Raw genomic sequence first — 10,529 nt, 5'->3', positions numbered from 1 at the left:
GGGTGCCACCTCTGATGGGCACAGGGTGGCAGAGCTGGTGCTGTGACCATGCTGAGCCCTCAGATGCTGCACCCAGAAGCAAGGTTCAAATGTAAGGGCTAAGGGAATGTGGGCAAGGCATGGCAGGTCTGACACACAAAGGATGGTTTAGAAACTGACATTATTAAGCCAGGAATAGAGATCACTCATGGGTGAAGAGGTCTGACCTAGAGTCAGAAAATTGAACCTTGAGTTTTGCTTGCTGACCTCGTGAGCCCAGCAAGTTGCTCCACCTCTCTGAGCATCAGTTTCCTCATCTGTGAAGTGTGGGTTAAGAGTAAACACTGCAGGGTAGAAGTTTGAGGAAAAATGAGTTATTTGCCTAGTCTCAAAGTATCTCTCCATGAGGTCATTATAAATGACAAAGGGAAAAATAGCGACTTTAAACCAAAAGAAATTGGCAGATACCAGCTTAACCAAGTGATCAAAGCTATCACCCTCATAATGGACATGTCAGCACCACATACTTCCTCACATGCCCTGAGAAGACACAACACACCTCTATGTGTTTCTGCCAAAAATAATCACCTGAATCTAGTCATAGGAGACATGAGACAAACTCAAGTGGAAAGAGATTCTGCAACACAATGGGCCTGTGCCCTTCAAATATGTCAAAAAGTATATATATGAAAAAGTATATATGCATATGATAAATATATGAAAAAAGTATATATATATACATATGAGATGAAAGACAAAGAGTCTAGGTACTGTTCCTGATTGCAGGAGGCTAAAGAAACATAACAACTGAACTCAATGCGGCAGCCAGGATTTTTTTCATTTCTTGGTTTGTTTATTTATTTATTTATTTTTGCTATAAGGGACCAACATCTAAATCATGTCTATAGTTTATATGATAGTATTTTATAAATATTTAATTTCCTGATTTTCATAATTGTGCAATGGTTATATAAGAGAATTTTTGTTTTAGGGGAAAACAATAACTAAAAATGCAAAGGGGTATTGTTTCAGTCTATTTTGGCTTCTATAACAAAGTATTATAGACTGGGTGGCTTATGAAAAACAGAAATTTGTTTCTCACAGTCCTGGAGGCTGAGATTCCAAGATCAAGGCACCAGCAGAGTTGGTCTCAAGTGAGGGCTCTCTTGCTGGTTTGTAGATGGTGACTTCTTATTGGCTGTGTCTTTGCATAGTGGACAAGGCAGGTGCGCTCTCTGAGGCCTATTTTATAAGGGCACTAGTCTCATTAATGAGGGCTCCACTCTCTGACCTAATCATTTACCAAAGGCTCCACCTCCTAATACCATCACAGTGGGGGTTAGCATTTAAACACATGGATTTGGGGGACACATTCAGTCTACAGTAGACATGACATCTGCAACTTATTTTCAAACAGGAAAAGAAAATCTCACACCTTTTTGGAAAATCTGAAACTGTGTCAAAATTTAAAACTTAAAAGAAGTTAATAACCACCTCACAGCATTGCTACTGTTGCTGAAATAGGAGTTAACACCATCTCAACTCCTCTCTCTCCGGAGCTCCTTTATCCCATGAATCCTGCATGGTTTCCTCCCAGCGCTCCCCTATCACCCTCAGCTCTTCCCAGAGCCTTCTGCCAGCCTCTCTGCCTGCATGTCCCTCCTGCACGCTCTACCCAAACCACCACCCCACTATGGCCCTAAGTCACCCTCCACACTGGTCAAAATGGTCTTCTTAAAATGCAAATCTGACCTTATTTGAAACACTTCAATGCCACCCCCTTGCTTATAGAACAAAATCCAGACAAATAAGACCCTTTGTGACTGGCTGTGGTCCATCTCTCCATCCCTCCCTCCCCACCAACTCCCTGCCCCATCTCAAGCCCAGGCTTCCACCGCACTAGGAGACCAGGTGACCAGAGGACCAGATGGGATACTGTCTCCTAGACTCACTATGCTGTTTCCCACATCCATGCCTTTCCACATGCTACTTATTCTGTTTGGAAGTCCCTTCCTTTCTTGACCCCAAAACTTTCACCATGACCCCTCTTCAATATCATCTCCTTTGCGAAGCTTTCCATGACCTACCCCACCACACCCCAGACAAAGCTAATTAATCATTCCTTCTTCCATACAGTCATTATGCCATTTCTATTTCCACAAACACACCTGAAGCAGGTAGGAATCTCAACCCCCAACTCAGACAAGTGTTAAAGGATAACTTTTTCTTTTATCCCAGCTCCCTTGCCCTTGTGAAAGCTGATCATAAGAATTGAGTCATTCTTGTCATACCCAACTAAAACAGAATCAAGAGGCCAGGAGAAAAAGTACTCAGGGCACAAAACATTGCTCCAAAAATGTAATTCTCTGCAAGCCTGGCTGCTGAACTCCCTGCCATAACCTGAAACAAATTTTATCTAATGGCTGCTGAAATGACCTGCTGCAACTAAGACTACTTTTGCCCACCACAGTCACTTACCTATCAGAACTTGCCAGCTCCTCAGAAGCTTACTAGTGCCAAAGAAATTTCTCAAAGAATAATACATAACATTTCTCCTTTGTTCTTTGGACATACCAAAGACCAGCCAGTCTGCATGGATGCCCAAAATTGCAATGCTTTCCTCCAAAATAAAACATTTTAATTTTAGAGATTGATTCCTATATTTTATTTGACTTTGAGATCCTTCAAAATATTAACACAATAACTCTTCTAGCCTTTTGCAGACTGGCTTACAGTTTCCCCAGCAAACTCAAGCTCCAGTTATCCACAGCAGTGGCTGAGTTGAGAACACACTTCCCTTCCTTGCATCACTTCCTGACTCCCCTACTGGAGTTCCTTTCATTTCCCAAATAAAGTCCTTGAACTTGAATCCTTGTCTCAGCTCAGCTTCTAGGAGAAACAAAACTAAGACAGATGACGTGGCTCAGATATATTAGTTCTGACCCTAGTCTCCCCTGTCCACATAAATTGATAAACCATACAGTCTGATAAATCCCCTTCTAATACCCTAATCTAATGCATTAATACTAGGTGACTCCTCATTTTATTTTTCTACCCTAGCTTTCTTTGGAAAGAATAAGGAATAAAGGAAAATACGTGTCATTGTCATCATATTTTGGGGTATAAAAGTCTTTCAGATGTTGTATTTCAATGTTGAAAATATCGAGCATAGATACCAGCCTTCTACACTCCAAGGGCTGGGTAAAACATCATTAATGCAGTGTTCAAGTTCACCTTGGCTGATTTTGTTTTGTTTTGTTTTTTAAATAGACTATTTTTTAGAGTAGCTTTAGATTCACAGCAAAATTGAGTAGGTAGTATGGAGTTCCCACGTACCCTCTGCCTGCACACATGCACAACCTCCCTAAATTCTTCATCAGAGTGGTGCATGTGTTACGATTCATGAACCAACCCATGTTGACACATCACAATTACCCAAAATCCATAGTTTACATCAGGGTTCACTCTTAGTTCTGTACTTTCTATGTGTTTGGACAAATGTATAATGACATGTATCCACCATTACGGTATCATGCAGAACAGTCTCACTGCCCTAAAATTCCTCTGTGCTCTCTCTACCCATCCTTCTCACCCCCCAACTCTGGGAAACTACTGATAGATTTTCTTTTTCCAGAGTGTTACTGTATTAGTCCATTCTCACGCCATTAATAAAGACGTACCCAATACTGGGTAATTTATAAAAGAAAGAGGTTTAATTAACTCACAGTTTCTCATGGCTCACAATCATTGTGCAAGGTGAAGGAGGAGCAAAGACGTATCTTACATGGTGGCAGGCAATAGAGTAGATGCAGGGGAACTCCCCTTCATTAAACTATCAGATCTCGTGAGACTTATTCACTATCACAAGAACAGCATGGGAAACCCTGCTGCCATGATTAAATTACCTTCCACCACGTCCGTACCATGACACGTGGGGATTATGGGAGCTACAGTTCAAGATGAGGTTTGGATGAGGACACAGCCAAACCATATCAGTCATATAGTTGGAAATCCATATAGTATGTGTGCTTTTGGGGTTTCTTTCACGTAATAACATACATTTAAAGTTCCTCCATGTCTTTTCATGGCTTGATAGCTTCTTGGCACTGAATAATACCCCATGGTCTGGATGCACCACAGTTTATTTATTCGCTCACCTGCTGAAAGACATCTTGGTTGCTTCCAAGTTTTTGAAATTAAAAATAAACCTTCATATTCAGATTGTTGTGTGAACATAAGTTTTTGGCTCATTTGGGTAAGTACCAAGAGACATGATTGCTAGAGTGTATGGTAAGATTATTTGTGAGAAACTGACAAATTGTCTTCCACAGTGGCTGTACCATTTTGCATTTCCATCAGTAATAAATGTTCCTATTGCTCCATGTCCCAGTCAGCATTTGGTCTTGCCAGTATTGTATGTCTTCACCATTGTAACAGATGTGTAGGGGTAACTCATTGTTTTAATTGGCAATTCCCTATTAACTTACAATGTTGAGCACCTTTTTAGATGTTTATGTGTTATATGTATATATTTTTGGTGAGATATTTTGTCAGGTCTTAAGCCTGTTTTTCCATCAAGTTGTTCATTTTCTTGTTGAGTTTTGAAAGCTTTTTGTATGTTTTGGATAACAGTCCTTCATCAGATATATCTTTTGCAAATATTTTCTCCTAGTCTGTGGCTTGTCTTCTCATTCTCTTAACAATGTCTTTGACGAGCAGAAATTTTGATATTAATGATGTCCAGCATATCAGTTTTTTCTTTCATGGATTATATTTTTGATGTTATATCTAAAAAGTCAAGACCATATGCCAAGGCCATCTAGATTTTCTCCTATGTTGTATTCTAGTAGTTTTACAGTTTTGCATTTTGTATTTAGTACTGTGATCCCATTTGAATTCGTTTTTGTTGAGGTTGAATTAGTTTTGTTGAGGTCTGTGTCCAGATTCTTTTTATTGGAGAGGGTGGTGCGGGCACATGTGGATGTCTAGTTATTCCAGCATCATCTGTTGTAAAGACTATCTTTGCTTCTTTGTCAAACAGCAACTGACCATTATATGTATGTGAGTCTATTTCTGGGCTCTCTATTCTATTCCACTAATCTATTTGTCTGTTCTTTCAACAGTGCCTCACTGTCTTTGTTACTATAGCTTTATAGTAAGTCTTAAAGTCAGGTAGTGTCAGTTCCCTGACTTTCTTTTTCTCCTTCACTATTGTGTTGGCTATTCTGAGTCTTTTATCTCTCCATATAAACTTTAGAATGAGTTTGTTCATATCCACAAAATAACTTGATAGGATTTGTATTGGGATTACATAGACTTTATAGATCAAATTGGAAGGAACTGACATATTGAGTTTTCCCATCCATCAACATGGCATATCTTTCCATTTCTTTCATTCTTTGATTTTTTCATCAGTTTTCTAGTTTTCCTCATTTATGTCTCATACATATTTTGTTAGATTCATGTCTAGGTACTTTGTTTTGGGGTGTGCTAATGTAAATAGTAAAGTATTTTTATCTCAAATTTCACTTGTTCCTTGCTGTTATATAGGAAAGTGATTGTATCTGGTATCATGCAACCTTGCTATGATATTAGTTCCAGGAGGGTTTTTTATAGATTCCAGATAATCATTCATCTGTTAGCAAAGACCGTTTTATTTTTTTCCTTCCCAATCTGTACCTTTTTCTTGTCTTTTCTTGCCTTATGGCCTTACCTGGGGCCTCCAGTTTGATGCTGAAAAAGAGTAGTAAGAGAAAACATCCTTGCCTTGTTCCTAATCTTAGCAGGAAAGCTTTTAGTTTCCTCACCATTCAGTATGACGTTAGCTGTAGGGTTTTGTAGATATTATTTTTCAAAATAAGGAAGTTCTTTATTCCTAGTTTGCTGAGAGGTTTTACTTAACCATGAATGTGTGTTAGAGTTTGTCAAATGCTTTTCTATATCTATTGATATGATCATGTGATTTTCTTCTTCTATTGATGTGATGCATTACATTAATTAATTTTTAATTGTTGAACCACCCATGCTTACCTGGAATAAATCCCACTTGGTCATGCTGTATAAGTCTTTTTATAGATGGTTGGATTTAATTTACTAATATTTTTCAGTGATTTTTTGCTTCTATGATATGTTCATGAGTAATACTGGTCTTTAGTTTTCTGGTAATATCTTTATTTTGTTTTGTTATTAGGGTAATGCTGGCATCATAGAATTAGTTAGAAATATTCCCTTTCCTTTTATCTTCTGGAAGAGAGAGAAAATTGGTGTAACTTCTTCCTTAAGAGTTTGGTAGAATTTGCTGATGAACCTATCTGGACCGGGTACTTTCTCTTTGGAGAGGTTATTAATTATGGATATAATGTCTTCAATAGGCAAAAATTTATTCTGATTGTCTATTTTTATGTGAATCTTGGCAGATTGTATCTTTCAAGGAATTGGTTCATTTTATCCAGGTTGTTGAATTCATGAACGTAGAGTTGTTCATAGTAATTTTTATTATTATTTCAATGTCCATGGGATCTGTAGTAATATCTTGCTTTTATTTCTGATATTAGTAATTTATTCTCTCTTTTTTCCTTATTTAGCCTAACTAGAGGCTGATCAGTTTTAATCTTTTCCAAGAACTACCTTTTGTTTTAAGTGATTTTTTCTATTGATTTTCTCTTTTCAATTTCACTGATTTCCACTTTAATTTTTATTATTTCCATAAGACCAAAAATGGTCTTACTTTGCAGTTAATTTGCTCTCCCTTTTTAGTTTCCTGAAGAGGAAGCTTAGATTGTTGATTTTAGATCTTTCTTCTATTCTAATACAGACATGCAATGCTATGAATTTTTTTTTAGTATTTCTTTCACTGCATCCCACAAATCTTGACAAGTTGTACTTTCATTTTTTCAGTTCAAAGTATTTTTAAATTTCTCTTGGGATTCCTTTTGGACTAATATGTTACTTAAAAGCATGATATTTAATCTCCAAGATTTTCTAGCTATCTTTCTGTTATTGCTTTCTAGTTTAATTACATTGTTGTCTGAGAGCTTAAATTGTATTATTTCTATTATTTTAAATTTGTTAATGTGTATTTTAGGGCCAGAATGTGGCCTATCTTGGTGAATATTTTATGTAAGCTTGAGAAGAACGTGTGTTCTGCTGTTGTTTGATGAAGTAATCTTTAGATAGCAATTATATGCAGTTGATTGACGGTACTGTTGAATTCAACATTGTCCTTACTGATTTTCTGCCTGCTGTGTCTGTCCATTTCTAACAGAAGAATGTTAAAGTCACCAATTATAAGAGTGGATTCATCTATTTCTCCTTACAGTTCTATCAGTTTTAGCCTCACATATTTTGATGCTCTGTTGTTAGGCACACGCAGATTAAGGATTGCTATGACTTTTTGGAAAACTGACTACCTTATCATTATGTACTAGTGCTCCTCTTTATCCCTGATAACTTTTCTTGATCTGAAGTCTACTTTCTCTGAAGTTAATATATCTCCTCCATCTTTCTTTTGATTGGTGTTTCATATTTCTTTCCCCATTCCTTTACTTTTTATCTATATGCATCTTTATATTTAAAGTGGGTTTCTTATACATGACATATAGTTGACTCTTGTTTTTTGATCCACTCTGATAATATCTCTCTTTTAATTGGTGTATTTAGACCATTAATATTTTAAATTATTATTGATATACTTGGATTAATATCTGTCATATTTGCTGCTGTTTTCTATTCATTGCCTTTTCTCTTGGTTTCTACATTTGTTTTCTACACATTTTCTGCCTTTTGTGGCATTAGTTGAGCATTTTATGTGATTGCATCTTCTTTTTTTATTAGCATATCAATTATATTTTTAAAACTCTTTTAGTGGTTGCTCAAGTTTGCAATATACATTTACAACTAATCCAAGTCCATTTTCAAATAACTCTATGCTGCTTCACAAGTAGTGTGAGTACTTCATAATAATAAAATATTCCTAATCCCTCCCTCCTGTCCTTTATATCATTGCTCTCATTTATTTCACTTATATATAAACTATAATCATTGACTATAAACTTTACAAGTGCTTCTCAGGTTTTTTTCACCCCCAAGGTGGTATAGGATGGCTAAAGAAAGCTGGGGTGGAGCATTTGTCTTCCCCTAGGTCAATTCACCTCACATGAAACAACAGTAGGTTAGGCTCTGGTAAAATAGTTCCTCTTGAGGGCAGGCCTTGTTGAGACATACTTCAAAATGACTCCCCATGCCAGAAACTCAAGATTTTTTTTTTCTCTAATCTTCACTGTAAGAATCTGGTAGAGTTCCAGGAAGTAAAATTTACAAAAGTATGAAGGCCTCCCATGTCTGGATCCCCCTGGAGTTTCTAGTTCTCAGACTTGTCCACACTGAGCTTCCATCAGTTCATCAGTTACAGTTCAGGTTTTCCACCCTGGCACTGGTTCTCACAGAAATTTCTTCCCAAAAGAAATCAATAGGCATTATGGTTTAGAGCATCAGCTGTGGGGTTGGACAAATAGGAGTTCATGTTTTAGCTCATCTATTTCCTATTAAATAGTTGTGAGATTATAAACAAGTTACATGCCCTTGCCAAGTCTTAGCTTCCTTAGCTTAAAATGATGAAAATAGTTCTGCATTCACAAAGTTATCATGAAGATTAAATATTAATTACAAATATTGCATAGGACATACTTATACAATGCTTTGTATAGAGCAAGTGCTCAACAAATGGTTACTGGTACTGTTATCACCATTATGCAGACTCTAATTATTTCGCTCAGGACCTACCCTGTTCAGATGCTCTGCGTTAATGGGTTCCTATAGTCAAGTAGCATTTGCTGCTGTGGAAAGAGGCCTGGGATGGCATTGTTTAATTAATCATATCTTTATCCAGGTGGCACAAGCCTTTGGTGGAATTTTAGAGGTAAGAAAACCAAACAGCTACTGTGGTGTGGCAGCAATGGAGGCAAAGGAGATTGTACCCATGGTTGCCATGGATCATAGATGGGCAGCCTCACCATTTGTCTGGTGAGAAGTCCCATGCAGCGGCAGTGAACTGCAAAGGGCACAGATGCCAGAAACCAGGGAATGTGAGCCCTAAAGCACACACCTGTATCTGGAGAGGTCAATTCATGACACTTTACAATTGGGGCCCTGACCAACGTGAATTACAAAGGGAGCAAGATAATGAGCTATCATCAATAGCAAGATGGGAACTAAAACTAGAGCACTGGGTCTCAAGCTTCAGCTAGCATCAGAATCACCTGGAAGGCTCATTGAACCACATCTTACTGAGCTGCACCCCAAGGAGTTTCTGATTCCATAGGTCTGGGGTGTAGGGTGTAGGGTTACTAGATTTACAAATAAAAATAGGATTCCCAGTTAAGTTTGACTTTCAGTTGAACAACATTATTTTTAGTATTTAGTCCCACATATGGCATAGGACATACTTATACAAAAAAAAAAAAAAGTCATTATTGCTTACCTGAAGCTCAAGTTTCCCTGAGCATCCTGTATTTTTTCTGACAACCTTACCAGAGTGGATCCCAAACGTTCCCATTTCTAACAAGTTCCTACTTAATGCTGATGCTGCTTGTCCAGAAACCACACTTAGAGAACCACTGGCCAACTCAGACACACCTTCAGCAATTTCCAATTCAATTCTGAGTGCTAAATGTTGGAGTTTTCCATCCTGGAGGTAAATACCTAAGTACCTTCATATGGTGCCTGAGGACCAGGTAAGCTGGGTGCCTTTGACAGCTCTGTCTGCCTTGGTAAAGGAGAAGTGGTTCTTAAAAACTCACCCCTTAAACTAAGTGATTATAATAATTTCAACAACAGAGCTAACCTTCTTGGGACAGTAGAAATTTGATTTTCTTGGCTAAATTTGTGTAGACTACCACAGAAATTGGCCCTGCTAGTTTTGTGAGTAGGAGGTACTGATTTCCTGATGACAATGAGCTGTTCGTTTGCATTTGGCAATCAATCATCTCCTTTGTTTTCCATTGCAGTTTCTTTCTGATTACTACACAGACATTTCCTCCCTCCCTTTGCTCAGAATCATAGGTGATAATGAATGTTCACATGTCTGGTAAGTGATTCTGTTTGCCAAGCCATTGTTTGCTCTTTATAATCAAGCCCAGGTCTGTGAGTAATAGTTTCACCTTGGTATGAGGGTAGTTCTTGTCATTTATTTTCCAGGCAAGAGATTGCTTTTTCCATTGATTGTATGTTTTTACATGCATGAATCATCCATAAAGAAAAGAGAGTAAAAGCCTGAATAAAAAGAAACCAAAAAGAGCATATTAAGTAAAACTGACAATTTTTTATTGAGTGACAGCTTTATGCACAGGCTGCACTCTGTTGTTATTCCCTGTCTTCTCTCCCTATATTTCGATCCATGATGGTCAACATCAGGTGTAGAGTGGGTCCACTTGGGCAGCTTGAAGACTCCTACCCTGGGTTCCCCCACCAGAAATGCTAATTTAATTGGTCTAGGTATAGCCTGACCAAGTGCAGTTTTTAAAGCTCCCTAGATCATACAATCATGTTAGTAA

The sequence above is a fragment of the Pongo pygmaeus genome, chromosome 21, assembly GCF_028885625.2.
Source record: "Pongo pygmaeus isolate AG05252 chromosome 21, NHGRI_mPonPyg2-v2.0_pri, whole genome shotgun sequence".
NCBI classification, from domain to species: domain Eukaryota; kingdom Metazoa; phylum Chordata; class Mammalia; order Primates; family Hominidae; genus Pongo; species Pongo pygmaeus.
This window is presented reverse-complemented; position numbering follows the sequence as displayed.